The sequence below is a fragment of the Dermacentor silvarum genome, chromosome 3 (assembly GCF_013339745.2).
Source record: "Dermacentor silvarum isolate Dsil-2018 chromosome 3, BIME_Dsil_1.4, whole genome shotgun sequence".
Lineage (NCBI taxonomy): Eukaryota > Metazoa > Arthropoda > Arachnida > Ixodida > Ixodidae > Dermacentor > Dermacentor silvarum.
This window is the reverse complement of record NC_051156.1, coordinates 218,065,936-218,084,992: the sequence shown is the minus strand read 5'-3', so window position 1 is coordinate 218,084,992 and position 19,057 is coordinate 218,065,936. Positions and strand designations below refer to the sequence as shown.

At 47.3% G+C, this 19,057-nt stretch overlaps 1 pseudogene; it reads left to right on the top strand.

The window, feature by feature from the left end:
• Positions 1 to 2,558: 2,558 nt before the first annotated feature.
• LOC119446674 (lachesin-like) overlaps positions 2,559 to 19,057 on the top strand; it is a 107,740-nt pseudogene continuing 91,241 nt past the window's right edge.

Genomic DNA, 19,057 nt, shown 5'->3' with positions numbered 1-19,057 from the left:
CACCCGGTTGTTTGAGGAGAGGTCCTTACCCGTAAGGCAACCTTATAGATATTTTTCAGCGTTAGTCTCTGGGGGCCCATTGTCCATTTACAGATAGCATTGTTTGGAGCATCTGCTGCGGCTCTGGGAAGCAGACCGGAGCTGCAGTTGACAGCCTAATGTTAAAATAGCTGCAAGTACAGTTCCGGACAAGTGCTTGGCAGTTGCACCAGCCTGGCGCTTGAAAAGTATGAATTACAACTATGAGATGCACGAATGCCAATAGCTAGCATGGGGCCGTCAGATCACTTTTGTAATCACATCTCTGTCGATGCAGTGAGGCACGGTAACTTACAATGAAAACACAGAGGAGGTCAGGGAAACTGCGTAACTAATTACAATATCACGTCTAGACTCTAGCGCCAATTTTATAGACTGATACTTGTTGAAAGCTATGCTTACAGTCATCCGCGTCTCCCTTCTCGCGGCCCGATTGTTATCGCGTCTTCGTTTGCGAGACTATACTCGCAGGACGTACAACACGTGGCGAATGCGAAGCAGTGGCGGATGTGGATTTCGTCTCCAGTTATCAAACACAGGTTCTGTTTTCCATGTTACATTTGGAACTGCTTTCGACAGCGCACTGATGCGGGGAAGTTGGTTTTCCTGTTTGGTTTTCTGCCCGCGTTCCGCGGTTCAGCTGAAGTTTCGGTAGCTGGTGCTAGTTTCTATTCTAGACTAACCGCGATTGAGTTCAGATGTTCTCTCTGTGAACACAGCGCGGAAACCGCTACTCGGGAGCGCGTTCCCACGCGATGGAGGCTTCAGCGTCTTTGTGGTGACCTGCACACTCAAGGCCTCCCTAGGACAGGCCGGGGCCGATGTAATGCTAAAAGCCGGCATTCCAGAGCTTACGACCTCTGATGGCCAATATAGCTCATTAGTTACTGTCACAGACGATAAAAAAAAAAGAAGTTCGGCGAATTTTAGGTGAGCGGCTTTGGTAGCAACAACACGCAGAACTGTTGTCGACGCCATCGGCGTTTTGCCCGCGTTCGCTCAAAATGCGTGCGGCGTTGGTGAGTGTTGCCGGAGCCTGTGATATAAATAGGCACTTGGTGCCGCAGCTAAACGTCGCCTCCCTTCCCTTCCCCTCCCCCACGTCTTCTCGCGCGTCGGAAGAAGGTGCGTTTGCTCTACATATATGGTGATTGTAAAGGAGAAAAGAGACGCCTACTTCTGCAGCCCTTAAGCGAGCACGGCGCGGAACGCGCGTTTGTTCTCCGCCGTGCGTTCACTCCCCGTGAAAGACGCGCCCCTCGCGCCCTTTCACTCGCACATACAGCCTTCGGCGCGCGGCGACGATTTCTTTGGCGCTGAGCCGTGCTCCCTCAAGGGCTGCAGAAGATAGCGCCAACCTTTCCCTTTCCCTCAAGAACCACTTATCGGCGACGATTTCTTCTCCAAATGACGTCATACGGAACCTCACGAGAAGTTCGGCGAATTTTTCGATTAACAGCTCTCAACTTAATGTCAGATGGTACAAGGTGTTAAAAAAGAAGGAAAGGGAGGAAACAGGGAGAAGAAGAAGCTACGTGATTTCGCACTGTTATTGGCCTGGTGGCTTAAGACTGAATGGGAAGGCAGGAAGACGAAGCGAAAAGAGACGAAAGAAAATCAGAAGCAGAATAGCGAATTACGTGCCCCGACATGGGAGTCGCCCTAATGAAAACTGAACCGCGGGGTAAGGTTATAAAGTGCGTGAATGTAGATTAAGGTCTGTGGTGCAGTATTTTCAATCTGGCAAAATTCAAACTCAGGAAAAGAAAGTACAAGTAATAAAATTAGAAAAAAGTTGAAATAAAGCATATAAAAATAAAGCCAGGACCCTATGGTTATAATGGTATGTGTACTGCATTGCAGTCGGGTCTGCTTTGCCCTATGAACTGAGCAATTTTTAGCACATCCTGACATTTAGGTCTTTTTTTTTTTGAAAATTTTGTCCTCAAATGAGTGTTCGCTGATGTTTTTGTTGTTATCGTGCAGTTTTCACTTTATTTTTCGATTAAGCTCACTGTCTCGTTTTTGTTGACGGTGCATTTGCCTGATTATAGGTCGTGGAGTGACACAAATATTAAAAGAAAGAACGCTGAACTCTCTTAGGCAGACAACACCGCGGGCAGTTTCGCCAGTGGATCCAAGTGTCCCTAATAGTTTTTCGTGCGTCCCCTCGTCTCTGGGCCACCGCCCAGGACCCCTGTTGCCTTCCAGAGCCTGACGCCCGCGCCGTGACTACGTGCCGTGGCCCAACAGCATGTTTTTGGGAGCAACAGCCGTCGCTCATGCTCCCCTTTCTCTCCACTCCCCCATAGCCTCAACTCAACCACGTGTTTCGCTTTCGAAAAAAAAAACCAGCGCGCGCGCGCGTGGTGTCGCGGACGCGCACAACGTCACGTGGCATGCGCGCTCTCTCCCGCCCCTGCGCCCGGCCTGAGAGAGAGAGGGAAAAGGCCCTGCCCCCCGCACGAACGTCCGGCGCGCTTTGGGCTCCGAGCGCTCAAAGCGCGTCCAACGCTCAAGCCGACGTGGTGTCCGCGCTCACTTCGCTTCGCGCCGGCGGTCGCTTCAACGCGCTCGGGAGAAACAGCGCGCGAGCGCTCGAACTGACAAGTGAACGCTGTGTCCGACGCGACAGTGCGCACGATGAACCAGTGCGATGAACTGCTCCGCGTGACGACCGCGGTCTGTTTTTCGCAGTCGCAGTGAGTTCTGTCCACTCGGCGCGCGCATATATTTGCACTCCGTACACTGAGCGCGCAGTACGGTGATGCAGCACTTGGGGCAACGTGAGTCGTCCTCGGTCAACGAGCGCCGTCGCTCCTGTTCCACGGGTTTGCACAGCTGGGGTTGAAAACTCTGCTGCTGTTCGGTGCTGGTCTTTGTGAAGAAGAGTCGCCATGAACTGGATTAGACGCTTACCGTGGCGTACCAGAGTTTTGACCTGCGTCGTCGGGCTCGTCTTCGCCGGAACACTGCAGGGTAAGACGCGCTTGTGGATTTTCCTCTCAGCGATGAGTCGGATAATCTGATAAAGCTCGGCTGTAATTCAGCGCTCGAAAATATTTTAAGGCTGACTTTCATTTATCTTCAGGCGCAACATTATGTTTTTGCTATGACTATCCCAAGTAAGTTCTCACTGTTTTTAAGTCAAGCTGTTTCCAGGCAGTCAATGGCATATTTAGGGAACAATGGCCCTAAAGTTAAGTGACCCGAAGAAAGCTCTAATTTTTACTACCTTACGAAGCTAGAGAGATATATGTACATGTCTTCAGACTTTCGCATGCTGTGAACGGCAATTGGAAGAGTTGTGAACTGTGAAGCGAAGTGTTATTAATGAATATACATCAAGATAATGGTTTATTAGGCAAAAGTATACGGCAATCTTGAGCGAATTCGACTGCCACCTCAGCTATTCATGAGCATCGTTCTGGTTTGCGATTTGATAAGGGCGAACAATAATTCGGTGTAATTGTAAAGACTTCTCGCGAAAGTTTGCACATACTGCGCTGACGCAGTTGAGCATGACGCGAGATTCGGTGACAGAGCTTTCTGGGCAATTCCAAGTGGGTAACTAAAAAAAAAAAAAAAACGCCATGAGGCACTTAATACGTCAAAATTTATCCTCCGGTTCCCGTCGCTTTAGAAATCACAAGTAAGTGTATATTACCGGTAGAGTAAGCAGCGCATCGGAACTGCCTTTGGCTTATGCAGGTGCATAAGCCAAACCACCGTCGGCGTGCATAAACATCAACAGAATTACAACAGATTTGTGGATTGCACTGTGACAGGACGTGACTGTTTTGACACTTACAGCTGGACATAACTCCATTTAAGTATTATGGAGGAGGAGGAGGACAAGAAGGAAGGAAAGTTAGGGAGGTCAACAAGATGCACTTCTGGTTTGCTATCCTACACGGGGGGAAGGGGTTTAAGGGATAAAAGAAAAAAAAAGGAGAGGGAGGGGAGAAGGTACTCTCAGTGCGAACACGTTCGGTTGTCCATCACTTCACGCCTAGATTAGTTACCGAGGCCAGTCAATTTTATCAACGCCCGCGTCGCTTTGTAACGCTGCGACGCGTGGGGCCATGGTCCAAGAACCTTTGTCTGTGAAAATGATCTGTTGTCTGATCGGTTTAACACACTCCGAAGAACGTCACGTTAGATCACAAAAACACAACTCGTGCTTCGATCGTGTTTTCACAGTTGCACGAGGCACAGATAGGTGTGTCTGTCATTCCAATAAGTAAAGAGTAGGCTTTCGTAAAAGCCACCCCTAACCAGAGGCGGCAAAGTAATGTTGCATCATGACGGGAGAAGTTCGATGGAGTCTGCAGCTTCAATGTAGGATCGAGCCGGTGGAGACGACAGTTCGAGAAAGCCGGGGTGTTCCAGGAAGTTTGAGTCTTAATTTGAGCAAGCAAGCGAAGACCCCTCGCAGCGTCTGTTCTTGACAAGTGTATAGGAACTGTCACGGATTCTTTATGGTTTGACTGAGCGGTATCATCGACAAAGTCATCACCGACGATGCTACAGCACCCCGGAAGCCATTGGAAGATGATGTCACGTCCGTTTATGAGGGCTTGATGGAGAACTTCTCTAGTCTCAAACACCTGTTGTTCATGGGTCTTGCTTCGTAAGGCTGACTGCAGACTCTGAAGGGCTGCATTGGAATCACAAAAAACTACCCACTTTCGAGTTTCTGCTTGTGCGATGCAATTAACAGCGGCACGTAGGGCGGCTGGACAAAGCTCAAGCCATATTTTCAAAATTTGTTGCAACACGTAAAGGCTACCTTCCGTCGGGCTTTACACCAGCAGCAAGACCACCGTTACCTCTATGGTGCCTACGATAGCCACAAGTACACCTCACAATTCCAGGGAATACGAAGAAGACCCGTCATTACACAGTGGCTCTACGACAGGTGACATTGTCATTGCTGAACGAGGTATATGAACAAAACGCGCATTTACACCGACGGATCTGTCTCAGCCATCAGCTCCACAGAGACTGTTATCATCCCGGCCTTACAAGTCATAATGAAGTTCAAGGTGTTCCACATATCGACCTCTACGGCAACATTTCAGTATTATAATGCATAGATTAGCCGTAATAGACCCTACTATAATAGAAAATTGCTGGTTATTAATCTGGTAGTCATTCTTGGTGCCGACAGTCATGAAAATGCATTGTCGCTGAACCTGACAAAAATAAGAAGAGATTGTGTGCTCATGACAACTATTCTGCCGCGAATTAGCATAGAGTCCTCGACGCTGTTTGCAAGCTTTCCTTACTTACAAGAGCTTTAGACTTACTAAAAAGAAAAACGCAGGACAAAAAAAAAGTAAGTTGAACTTCAACAAGTTAAGAAACTTAAATGGTAAGCTGTGCGAATTGGTCCGTATTCAATTTGATAACAGAGGAAAAAAAATCACCATAATTGTACAACACTGGTGAGTCGTCATTTTTTTTTCTATATCCTGGACTTTCCATGGTTACGATAATCAAAGTGAAGTGTGAGCAACTGAGATAACAAGATTAAATAAAATTAAGAAGTAACAGGTAGATGTTTGAACTCGTTAACGTACGCAATTCATAAACATCCGAAACATGTGCACGCACATTGCACGGCGCGCCAGGTGCATGCACAATGTCACGCACAGCTTGGGCGTAGTTCGAATGCGCACGACAGCAGATTACAGGAGCACGCAAGCGTTCACGTACAACTCAAGCATGGCCCCAAACGTGCGGATTACCTTGTACAGCTCGTCACGTTCAGTTTGAACATAGTTTCAATATGCAGATTGCAGAAAGGTGCGTGAGCAGGTACGCACAACATTTACCTAATGATACTGCGCTAGTTCTGAGGTTGCTAGTAAGGTTTTTTTTTTTTCATTCATGCCGGCTACACGTCATACAGAAAATGTTTCCACGTGCTGCCTCCGGCTTAAAGGAGACAAGGACACGTTGGGGAGGTTAACAGACAGAGGGCTGCAGAAACTCGCCCCTTCCAGCTAAGTAAGCACATAAAAGAATGCTCGACAAGTGCAAAAGGGGTCGTGTCGAAAACGACGTAGGGGCTTTGCGTTGTACTACAGCGCTCAAAAACGAAAATAAGAAAAGAAAGAAAGTAAAAGGAAGGCATGCCTACCTAACACTCCAAAACAATCAGGTAATGACGTGTGAGTTTAAAAAACCACAAAACATGCGCTTCAACTTTCTCGTACAGACCTTGGAAATGAGCCGTTCATGGTAGAATTTCGCGAACTTGTGAGTCGACGTAAAATGTATCGTAAGGGATAGACGAACTCAAAACCAAGTTATATTAAAAATTGAGTCCCACGTAATGGCTAGACGAACTCAAAACTTGGTCATGTTGAAAATTGAGTCGCACGAACTACACACGCACACACTGGCGTCGCACTGCACCAACCTGTGCTGTATAGACGGTTTCATGCTCGCGATAACAGCAGCGAGCGTGCCGCCCTCAAGAAACTTCCGGTCACGTGCCTTGTCAGTCTGCTATGTTTTAACACATGGTTGCTTCTTTGCCAGTTACATTTAGCAGCTACGTCAGTGGGCAAAACCGGAAGCCGCGCAGGGCCTATGTTTGTAATCACATATGTTTGTAAATACGATGGAGCAAATCGTGATTTGTTCTTGCGGATTGCCTATCACGGTATCATACGTCACCTGTACCTGCTGCATTGACATGTTCCCCGTGAAGCGATTCATGATAAATCAGAAAGCCAAATCATCGCTGTGAATGTTGTCAATGGCGGAAACCATATTAAATCTAGTAGAATTTGCTCGTTGAATGAAAACGCATGCAATAAACGCGCAGCTAGCTCACGCTGTTAGCTCGTTCGCTGCGAGTGAACGAGCATAGCGTTGCATTAAAGGTAGAGAGCGGGGTTACTTCGCACGCCGTTGTCGTCTTTTCCCCGCTGTCGTGTGAATGCTAACTGTGAAGTGATCTGATGCGTGTCATATGTCACGTGACTGTAACATCCATGACCACGCCATTCGTATGAAGCCAGCCTTAGAGGAGCTACGCATATGCCTAAATTTATAGATAGAATGCGACAAAATACGCAGTTGGCGTTATTCAATAACATAGCTGAAATGCGGATGGGTAATTTGGTAGGTTGAGTGCTTGATATTTCCGAGAATTGAAGTGAGCATGAATGATCTTTAGAATGCGGTAAATATTGCTCCCAGTCAGCCTAAGGGAACTGTCTGTGAAAACAAGCAGATACCCTGGCGTACAAGCAAGCAAACGAACTGATTTATCGACAACAAAAAAGCAAGCAGACAAACAGAGGAATAAACATGCAAAAAAAGCAATCAAAACAAGATTTTGTTATCCAAACGCTTCAAAATTTTATAATAAAGAACAGTTAAATGTCGGCCAGTATCTTCCTAGCGATACTTCCTCTTGCTAATTTAAGCCATGAAATATTTATCCAGCTGACTTCACGTTCAAGTTTATTTCATTATCTGAAACACTGAGGCGGACGCAAATAAAAAGCAACAGAAACTAGACGAGGTCTGCGCCCCCTGTTAGATGGCAAGCAGGATATATATAGCTAGATAATACGATGCGTGGAAACAATCTTTAGACAAGTGTGAAAAAAAAAAACGCAATAAAACTCGATAGGTGAAGTCCATCGGCAGTCACTTATAGGACTATATTTCCAGATTTGCCGAATAAAATGCGCACGCGTGTCCTATGTGATAGGCACACTGCACAATACGCACATACTGCGTGTTGATTATTTCTTATTATAAGGCTTTTTGCTAGCTGCTCACGCCACAGCCCCCCTTTCCACACTATCACAATCCCCCTATACCCTGGTCGGATGATCGCGTGGAGGTCACCAGTGCGGCAAGGAGCGATGAAAATACAAGATCAACCGGTCTGACAGCTTATAACGCTTCACTAACCAGACGTGGCAGCGCGCACATTGCTTCTTCTACCGCCGCCATCTTTCATTAGCAAATGGTTTGGCTGTCGGACCGGCTGGTCTCGGGGTTCCATCGCTCCACGTGGTAGAACAAAATGTAACGCTATTCACCGCAACTGGTGGCAAGGGTTGAAACTAAGGCGAGTTGGTAACGGTGTATCTTTGTGGTGCTCACAGCGCGCAGCGTTGGCACGTGCTTGAAACGTGTCAGTCGATGAATATCAGTCGCTCTCTCCCTTGCCTTGTTTTCTTCCGACCAGTTTATACATTATTCAGTTCTCCATGAAAATAAAATTAGCCGGAAGTCGGCGCTCTTTCACTCTGTCTATCCTCTCTATCTTAGTGTGCTGTGAACGCCATAAAGTTGGTGGTAAGGTGGAAGACGAGGCACTTCCGCTGACGTCGTTCCAGTAGCAGCTATACAATGTAACTGAAAAAAGAAAAGAAGCGAGATCACCATCAACAGCATAAAAAAGTATCATATACAATCTTTTAGTAAACACAACACTGCACAGAACTTACGAGTAAGTTATATGGCAATAAAAAAATTAAATCAGGTATAGCATCAATAGTAATAGAAAACGCACGCACACACGAAGATTCAGTAGCCTCGAGTAAATTAATGCGCTAAGCATGTTTAATTGCAATGTGCAACCCACCAGACCTAGAAACCCCAGTCATACAACCTAAAAATGTTTACATAAGCAGTGCTTGAGATTCGTATTTACTTGAACGTAAATGCGCACTTTCATCACTTTGTGCCCCTGAAAGCAGAATAAGTCATCTTACAAGCTTTATTTTCGTTTCCGAAGCTTAGAGCGGGGTTTTACAAGGAACCGTGATGTTTTAGGAATATTCCGATTCCTAGCTCATAACTTAGCGCAGTAAGAACAAAGTGTGCATAACTGCATATATATATATATATATATATATATATATATATATATATATATATATATATATAATTACTAGGATTTATCAGAATTATACAAATTTAGTAATTTGAACAAGAAAAAATGGAAAATTTTGAATTGACAGCGCAAGGCATTTCTAATAAACATACTGATAAAAGCAAGAACAGCGTAAAAGAACCTACAGTGCCCCCTTTAACCGTGTCAGTATAAGGCCATGTTGTGTTGCATGGTCACTGTGTTAAAGAACGCTCGGATTCGGATTCCCGACTTGAAACTTTGAGCTGCGGTACGAATGTTGTCGTGAGGCAATGACGTCAAGAAATTACTTTAACGGAGGGATGGGCGCTTTTTCGATTCTGGGCGCTTGCGCGGTAATTTTCGCTAGTCACGGCACATAACGGTGGCGTGGTTGTGCACCAGCACGCAATATTTTGACGCAACGACCATGCGTACAGGCGTGCTTGAACACGAGTTGTACTCGGGGCTAATCGGCCGGACGCTGCGGAGCTAGCGCATGCCGTTGTAACATCAACAGTGCTTCCACAATTAGAGAAGTAATTCGGGAAAGTTGATGAGTATTGCAGACTTGATACAGATTTAAATAGCGCTAAAAAGAAAGGGGACGAGAACTTAGTGTCCTGTGCGCTTATCGCTCTCGCCCCACGTCTTTAAATAAATTAATATGTCTCAAGTCTGTAATGTTTCCACGTATCGACGCCGAGAACTAAAGGCATGAAATGGCGGCGGCGAGCATAAAGGGAGTGACGCGGAATAAATAAAGCGGCGGCGCTAACGGTACTCAAAACTAGCACACTCCGGCGGGCTGTTCTCAGAATTCAACGCGCGATGTGTGCATTTCCCTTGATTCCTTAAGTGAAAGCAGCGGAGAACGGCGTCAGAGGAAGTTGTTTTGCGAAGGCCTGACGACATGCTCCCTTCCAGTTTGTTTCTTTCCTTTCCGTGGGTGCCAGCGTGTGCTGAGGTCTTGCCCGCCGGCCGATCTTGCATGGGCGGCCGTGCTCGGGCGGCTCCCCACCCGGCAATCTTTTAAGAGACCGCGGTTTCGTGCACCCGGGAACACTTGCCGCCTCCATCCGTCATGTAGGCGACACGCCCGTCGAAGAGGGCTTGCCGTACTCGAGCACAGCGGCTGCCGCCTCATCGACGCCGGGGTCTCCGATCCGGGCGCTTTTGGAGCGCTTACACTAAAGGGTGAAAGGACGCGCCAACTCAGTGGCTGAGTTCCAAGTAGAATAAAGTGTCTGATGAGTTGTTGCAGGGCGTACTGAGGAATTAAACTAAAGACGGACGCAGGACATAGAAATAAAATTTAATTCTTAGAAAGCATATTTAGCGCCAGCGGACAAGGACAGAAGGGAGACGACAACACAATGTGTTAACTTCAACAAGTTTATTTCCATGAAACAGCCACCTATTTAACCCATGCACAGTGGCGCCACATCATCCCGATTCAGCCATCCAAAGAGGCCGTCTTCTTATCTAACAAGTCGACCGAAGAGGCACTTGTGAAATAGTGAAACGTGTGTTAGTGCCCCTTCGGTCGACTTGTTAGATAAGGAAACAGCCTTTTTGGATGGCTGAATCGGGTTGATGTGGCGTCACTGTGCATGGGTTAAATAGGTGGCTGTTTCATGGAAATAAACTTGTTGTGTTGTCGTTTCCCTTCTGTCCGTGTCCGCTGGCGCTAAATATGCTTTCAGTTTACCAACACGCCCAACATGTGGCAATGCTAGTTCTTAGGTGTTACGTGCCAAAACCACAATATGATTAGGAGGCACGCCGTATAGTGGGGACTTCGGATTAATTTGGACGACCTGGGGTTCCTTAACGTGCACCTGATACACGGTACACGGGCGTTTTTGCATTTCGACTCCATACAGAAATGCGGCCGCCGCGTCGGGATTTGATCCCGCACACTCGGGCTTAGCAGCGCAAGCCGAAGCCACTACGCCACCGCGGCGGGTTCAGGATCGAGACAAATAAATGGACAGGAGAATCGCTGGATGTAATACTGAATGGTTTAAAGGGACAACTAAACGTGAAGATTAGGTTCAGCTTTATGCGAGAGTTACGCTTCTAAAATAGAAAAACGGCCAGTATTACCGCGAGGGAATGGTTCATATTTAAGGAAAAGAAAAAACAAAAACACTAGAATAAAAAATGGGTGGCGACGTCACTCTGAAGTTTAAACGCGCCGAGATGTCGTGGGTCTGGTTAATCGGTTATTGGTAAGGAAGGATTACGTTGCATTTTGAATGAGTCAAGGACTCAACTAAGCAAGTTTCTAGAACTTACTTTTTTTTGATGTCAAGACTCAAAAGGGCCTAATACGATGATATAAATAGAAATACGTGACCTGACGCAGCCGTGGTTGGGGATAGGCGGAAAATTCAAAGGAAATATTGGTCGTCATTTTCTCAAGTAGTAAAAAACCGCTTCCCTCCAAGCTAATGAAGTTTATGTTTTTAAACCATACTTTATAGACTGAACTAATTTAATGTGTCTGTTTAGAGAGAGAGAGAGAGAGAAAATGATTTAATGAAAGGCAGGGAGGTTAACCAGGACTGAGCCCGGTTGGCTACCCTACACTGGGGGGAGGGAAAAGGGGAGAGAGAGATTAAAGGAAGAATAGAAAGTCCGCTGTTGATATCGCCGACGTTGCAACAGATCTCTGTTCTATCACTGATGATCAATAAGTCCGGATCATAGACGGTCACTCAGTCCTGTAGTTTTCAAAAATCGCAGCAGCGCTTTTGTGGCCTTTTGCAGCTGTGATATTCGTGGCCATGGTCCCAAGATCTTGCTCAAGGTGAACGGTCTTCTATCTTCTATTCTGTTTAGTGTGTCTTAATGACAAGGGCTGTGGAAACAATTATTGCGCGGAAGTATCTATGTGGTTGCACCGAGTGGCAGCCTTGCTAACACAGTGGTGTTCAACATCAACAACGTTTCATTTGGTGTCGGGAGCTATATATGTTAGCGACTGTCACGGTAATGCGGCGCTGGGCAACACCATCGAGCTAGGTTGCACACATATGTCTAAATAGTCACAAAGCTACTTTGTAGGGCAATTATAATGTCTTAGTGGATAATGTACCACGTCTCCTTATACTACTGGGAGTCCCTACACCCTCTATACTTTCCCTGAATTGCAGGCGGATTTCTTGACAGCTCATATAATTGAAACGACTTTTAATTTCGTCTGATTCTTCTTGCGCGCCGGTATGCTTAGCGATTTTATTTAGACGTTGTCGCTCATGCTTTACGTATCTTGTGTTAGCTCTATCTTCTGTGGTACAGTTGCCTCGAATAATTGAATGATCGACGGTTTCAATGTCAAGAGTGCGTTAGGATGAGAGTTGGTGTGATTAGAATGGCTGTAATTAGAGGTGATATAGGGGGAGATGGGAAGCTTTAGCTCATCCGGCTTTTAGTTCTCACCTCACTTCACGGGCATGGGTTCAATCACCGAAGTGGTGCGGGTGCCACTGAAATGTCTTATTTCGCTTCGTTGAAAAAGTAACGTACCACATGCATCGGATTTTATTGACTTTCCGTAATATTCTTTCTGTATTTACGAAGTTTTTCAATGAGTGTGATTTCCCCCTCAGAAACGGCGCACAATTGGAGGAAGGAGTATCTTATGGGCTATACCTCCGACACATGATAGTGCCTGTATCGTAAGTCAGACTGGTCGTTACAATGAACAACGCAACACTTAATTATAGCTAAACCTAGGCGCGTAAAAATTACTGGCGCTTTCAAGCCAGCACCTGTGAACCTCGGTCGCTTAGCAATACGATTCTACGTAAAAGTGGTTACGTGGTGGCAAGTGACATAAGAGAAGCTTTTCGCACCAGATAGGAAGATGGTGGTTGCGCTTTTGTACTCAGGTCTTTTATTTCGTACTGAAACATGTAGTTTTGCAGCAGACGACAGTGCGCCAGCCAGACGGAGCCGAAGACAACGGCCACCGATCGCGGAAACCACGCACTACGAGGATTGTGCTCCGGGACGCGTGAGACCACGGCCCGTATTCACAAAAAGCTCTTACGCTAGAATTGCCTCAAAGAGAAAATTCCAGCGAATCCTGATGTTGGACACATTATTAAGCGAAGGCTACCGATGGCAAGTAACACTTCCGAACGACAAGATCTGCGAATTTGGCCCCAGATTCGGCCGTGGTATTGCCGAACTTCCGCCGCTGCTGGAGCTCATCTATCGCTCAGCGGTCTTCGCAAAATATTATAAGTTTTGTGGTGTGCCCCGTCTATTGCTTCGAGTCGTACAACGCAAGTTTTTAAAACTTTCTTGTTTATTGCTTCTTCTTCTTTCTGGGGTTTTACGTGCCAAAACCAGTTCTGATTATGAGGCACGCCGTAGTGGAGGGCTCCGGATTAATTTTGACCACCTGGGGTTCTTTAACGTGCACTACAACGCCTTGTTTATTGCTAATAATTTACGTTGAACAAATATATGTTCCAGGATGGACACGAGTTTTTGCACAGTGGCCAAATTTTACGTGCCCGTAATTGTGTGAATGAACGGGGCACTGAGCTTGCACCCGTGGCGTTTCATATCCGGTGTTTTGTGCTGTCCCTCCTTCAACATTGTTTGGTGTACGCGGTCAGGAATAGCGTTAGCATTAAATAAATGCTTAGACGGCTTACACAGAAAGCGCCTTTGCTACACCGACGGAGCCCGCGGTCCTTCTCCTAATTAAAGAAGGTAATTCTTTTAATGTATACTCGAACACATTCACAAAACGGCATTCTCGCTATATAGTTTATAGTACGAAGATGATTGTGGCGTGCCTAGATTACAGGAGCGGGAAGCTTCAGCAATCTCTCGACTCGCGTTGCGTGCGCTCGCCCCAAATGCGGATTCATGATTTATTCGCACGCGCGTTCTCTAAGCACTGAGTGATGGCGACGACAACGAGATTCGCCGCTTCGTTTCACGTGGCGTGCCCACCGCACGATCAGTATTCATGTATTAATGCATCACATCAAGCTGCACGCGAAATTTCTACTTAACGCCTTTTTTCCAAGCTAAGCGAAACGGAGATACGTTTCTATTTACGAGTCCGCGCTAAGTGCATATCGTTGAAAGAGAGAGGAGAGGGTGTTGGAGGGAGTGTAGAGACACTGCAGCTTTGATGAAGGATGCTAAAGGCAACGTATTCAGTCCGCTACCACAGGTGACCAGAAGTTCTCGAAGAAAGGAGAAGAGAAAGCATGGATCATGAGAAAGGCAAAACGGAAAATGCGTAATGTAAGAGTGGAAGAGGTCGAGGCACTCGAAGACAAAAGTGCGCAGTGTCTACTGGTGCTACTGATAACGACGGCCACCTGCCGTGGTTGTACACTGCGTACCTACCGAGGGGCATAAAGTACTTGTAGAAGTCTTAAGTTTCATGCACTGTAGAAATGTAGCTGTCGAGTTGGGCCAACTTGCTGGCTAACTGGCACTATACGGACATTCACGATGCGGGCTGGTGCATCTTCTTTCAACCTTTTTTTTTTTTTTTTTTTGCTGTGCATTGCGGCAAATCATTCGTGGTAAAGACAAGGAGAAGAACTGTGATAGGCACATTCACAACACGAACACGCGAAACAAGATGAGATGAAGAAGGATAGAGAGCGATTGAAGTATAAAAACGAGCATGGAAATGCGTCCACTAGTTCATGACTGTGAATTAATTGTAGTTGACAAAGCACAAACCAAACTGCTCAGCTGATTTGGACAAGCTTGTCATGACAGATAACGGTGCGAAATTTCACAATATACAGACGCCGCTTTAACCGAAACGATTGAGATGGGGACTACCTGCACTTCTCATTGCGAACTCCCCCGACGCTGTATATAACCGCCTTTTTGGGCAGGTGAAAGTATACAAAAAGCAATTACTGTTTCCCAAATAGCTCACATGCGAGAAAAAACAAGGTTTAAAAATGTAAGCGGCGTAGGCAGATTAGAGTGTTTCCCGCACTCCGCTCCGCTTTCCTAGCTCGGCGTCTTCCTAGCTCGGACCTCGCGGTCCCGCCGAGAAAGATGAAAGCGGCTGGTCAACGCGCTCGCTCAGCAGTACCGCTCTCGTGGCGCGCAGAGGTTTCGGAAGAGAAAATAGGGCGCACGTATAGGTATATACAGGCAAGGCGTCGAAAAAAAAAATACAGCTCGCAGAACGCGCGCGCGCGCGTGGCTAAGGGAAGAAGAGGAATGGAGTGCGCCGCACAGAGTTGTTGGGGGGTCCTTGAATGGGGATAGGGGGAGGCCGCCGCTGGCACGGCTTTTCCCCAGGGAAGGGCAAAGCAACGCGAGCGCGTGCGAGGAGCTGACCACTCCATCACGCAGCCGCTTAGTCAGCGCCTTCGGCGAGAGACGCGAGCCCCCACAACACCCGGCTCGCCGGAGAGGGACTCCGCGGGGACCCGTTTTCGCTACGCGTAACGCTTCGCCGTAACTCACCACCGCCGAGGAGGAAAGCTCGCTCTAACACCGTCTCTTGCGGGCGGTGGTGGGGACGCGCGAGTCCGTGGACCACCCCGCCGGTGTTTACTTCCGCGCTGTCGCCGTTTCACTCCATCCGAGCGGCGAGCGAGACAATGCCCGGCGGTGCGTGTGAGGCGGGCTGCCACTGCTTCATCGGTCGGCGATACGTTCTATACTCGCGGAGCTTCACTGAGAAGCCTCGGATCACACGTGTGGTGTCACGCAGGCGGTTACCGGTTTGCTTTTGTCCTCGCAAGGTTAGCAGCCGTCTCCGCTTGAAGAAGGCTTGTTACTGTGCCCTATATGGCACAGGGAAGGCGCACAGGGAAGGCACAGGGATGGCGCCTTCTCAGAGTGCTCACTAATTGTGGTGCCTGTCTCGAGCCGTGTTAAACACAAGTGGGTAAGCACTTTATACGTCATAGTGACTCGATGAAACCGTTGACGTCTTAGCAGTCATTCGATGACGGGATTTGAGTGACACATCACTGATGGCCAAAACAAGACAAAAAGGTCACAGAAAGGTGAAGAGTTGTAACGTTTAACCGCAGGTGAAAGAGAAAAGCCAGATAAAGGGCGCCAATAAAGGTAACTGTTTCAGTGGCAAATACAAGTATTCCAGTTGAAACATTGGCAGAGATTTTTCTTCTTCCACTATTGATAAACAAAGCGCGCATGAGTTACTTTCACCTATGATAGCTTCCTATTCGTAGCTGTGCACGACACTCGAAAGCGACACTTGGTCAGTCTCAATTATAGAATAATTGGTGCGATCCGTCTGTTTTGTACTTGAGTTCTAAATACAAAATCTGCTGTGCGGTGACCGTATGCGGTGACAGTGACCGACTGTGATTGTGTGTCTGTACTCCTTTCTTTCTCTATCTCTACTTTCCTGTCACTTAACTCCCCCTCCCCTCTCTCCCCAGCGTAGGGTAGCATGCCGCACCTTTCCCTCTGGTTAACCTCCCTACCTTTCCCCTTTATTCTGTCTCTCTCTCTCTCTCTCTCTAGGCTTAGTGTGATTTTATAGTTGCGGTAATATATCTTCGTACCGACGAAGCCCAGTGAAGCCCAGTACTTTATGTGTATAATGCAGCTTGAATGTCTGTCCACAGAATTCAGCAAGCATGGGCCGCAAGCTGTGAAGTCGGGTTGCTGTTCTTGCAGCTCAATGCAAATTGTTCTTTTCGGAAGGAATCTATGTTCGCGATGCACGTATACATCGTGGAATCGGTGAGCAGTACTTTATATTGCTCACGTGGGTTTCGCAACGTCGCGCGGGGTCAGCAGGTTGACATGTGCTTGCGCAAAAGTACTCAGATTAGCAACACTGCGGCGAGTTCGGCGAGGATGTCTAAGGGACTTAATGTATGCTTTGGTGCTGGTGTTTTTAAGATATTTCCAAATAAAATGAGAGCAAACTTCACAAATATATTTTATGTGCAATAAAAATGAAAAACGTTATTGCTCTTCTCTTTCATCGACGACTGTTGTATCGTCGCAGACATAATTGTTATACGACATCTACAGACTACTGTTCTACGACTACAAACAAACTATGACCATGAAATCGCAGTTCAGCAACATCATGTTTAGCAGCTCTCAAACTTTAACAGCCTTTGTTTACGCGGCTGCGAAGTAAACATTCTCTCAGGATGTGTATAGAGCCGTCTCATCTCCAGCATGTGGGCACCTGTTTTTCTTTGTTGGTGCTTCGGAAAAGCTGAACAAAAGTGTACAGTAATTGCTCAGGGCAAGCTTATACGAAACATTTATCGGCGCTGGTGCTAAAATCTGGACCCTGGGTTAGGCCAGTTGATTGGAGCGTTGGAGATAAAGGCTGTCATTACCAAATGAGACATCATTATAAAAATTTTCGTATTTTGAAATTGTCACTTTTGTGCTTCAATGCAATGACCTTTTGTTAAGAAAGTAACTGGAACGCTAATGCATTCCTCCCCAAAGTTCGGGAATTAATATATCGAAACTGGTGTCACCCTGAGAATTCGTTCCAAGTGGATCCGCCTTGAGAACTACAATTTGTGAATTGCAATATGAGCCGTAAGGTAATTAGTTAAAAACTTAATTAGTCAAATTTTGTTCATTAGTCTAATATACATTTCAAAATTTTGTGTATGTAATGTCCCCATCTTCGAGTAGACCAGCTCATGAACTAGAATTGTGCTATCTACCACAGGCAACCTTTAAAAAAATTTTAAAGTGTTCGCTGAAACACCCTGTATATGTATTTATTTTTCTGCTGTACGAAACACCGATGAACGTGCGAAACACTCCCGCAGCCTCACTTTCATCTGCGCGCCCTTCTTCCGAACGCTATACACGAAAGCCGGCAAGGCATCGGCGCCCAGCGGCCAACTCGGAGAGAACGCGCATCATAAAAGGACGCGGCGGAAACGCCGCCGGGGGCAGCATGGGTAGCCGAGGAGGCAAACCGTTAATGCAGAGGGCCCAATCCGGCAAGGCAACCAAAGGAGCCCTGAGGCAGGCAGCAGGAAGAAGAACAGCTGGGAACGCTGTAATCATGATCCGGCGGAGCACCCGGCTCGGGCCTTCATTCATCCTCGGGCGCCCGGTTTGTTCCTGCTTGGCTTTATCTGAGCGGCCGGCTGATATGTGCGCGCCTCTCCTGACCGGCTGGGCCTCGCTTGTGCGATGAGTGCTGTTTCTCTTCTACTCTCGGGCTCGTCTTTTGGGTGTGGGAGGGCGCGGGGAACAGAAAGAGGGGATGGAGAGCGCGCGCGCGCGTGGTGAGACCGGATGGTCCGATTGCGAGCGCCGCGTCTTGTTCCGGTCATTGAAAGGAGCGCGCATCATTAGGCCTCTCGTACAAGCCGCGCGAGAGAGGCATAGGTGGTCCCATCGCCGGGCTCTGCGGCTAACCCGTTGTCCGCACGATTGGCTCGGCGGCAGCATCGCCACTGCCGGAGCCGCGGGCGCGCGATAGAGCCCCGTCCGGCCGGGCTCTCCCTCCCACTCCACATTGGGGACCGGCGCTCTCTTCTCGATCACCGGCGAGCGCGATCTTCGGAGCCGGCCCTCCACTAGCGCGCTGTTCTTCTTGTGTTTCCTCGCACGGCGTCGTGGCGCCGATTGCGCTCGTACAAACATTCTCTCTGCTCTCGTCCTGTGACTGTCTCCTTTAGGTCCCGTCTAAGGGTGCGCGCTTGTTAATCCTGCGAGACATTTCTTTATATGGAGAAAATGAGCGGAACTGAGGGCGACGCCTAGGGGACTCTCCAGTTTGACACTACGCGAAGGACTTGTAGAATCACATGCTTCAATTTTTTAAGCAGAATCGTGTGTCCTAAACTTAACAATTTAAGCGTTAAGTTGTATTTCCGGTTGAACAGTGGTGTAACTTTTCTGTCTAGTCATGCAAGCTTTGACGGCCTCTCAGTGTAAGCAGAGAGGGAAAGCGTAGTTACGCGTTCTGTCGCGTAAGAATAATAATAATAACAATAAAAAAGACATTCGTTATAGAAGCGTACCCTGTATGTAGAGAAAACTTGATCTATGTACAACTGAGTCAGCAAAGATCATTGCATAAGAACAACGGCGTCTGTCGTAAGCCGGTAAAATACCATAGCGACAGCGACACACAAA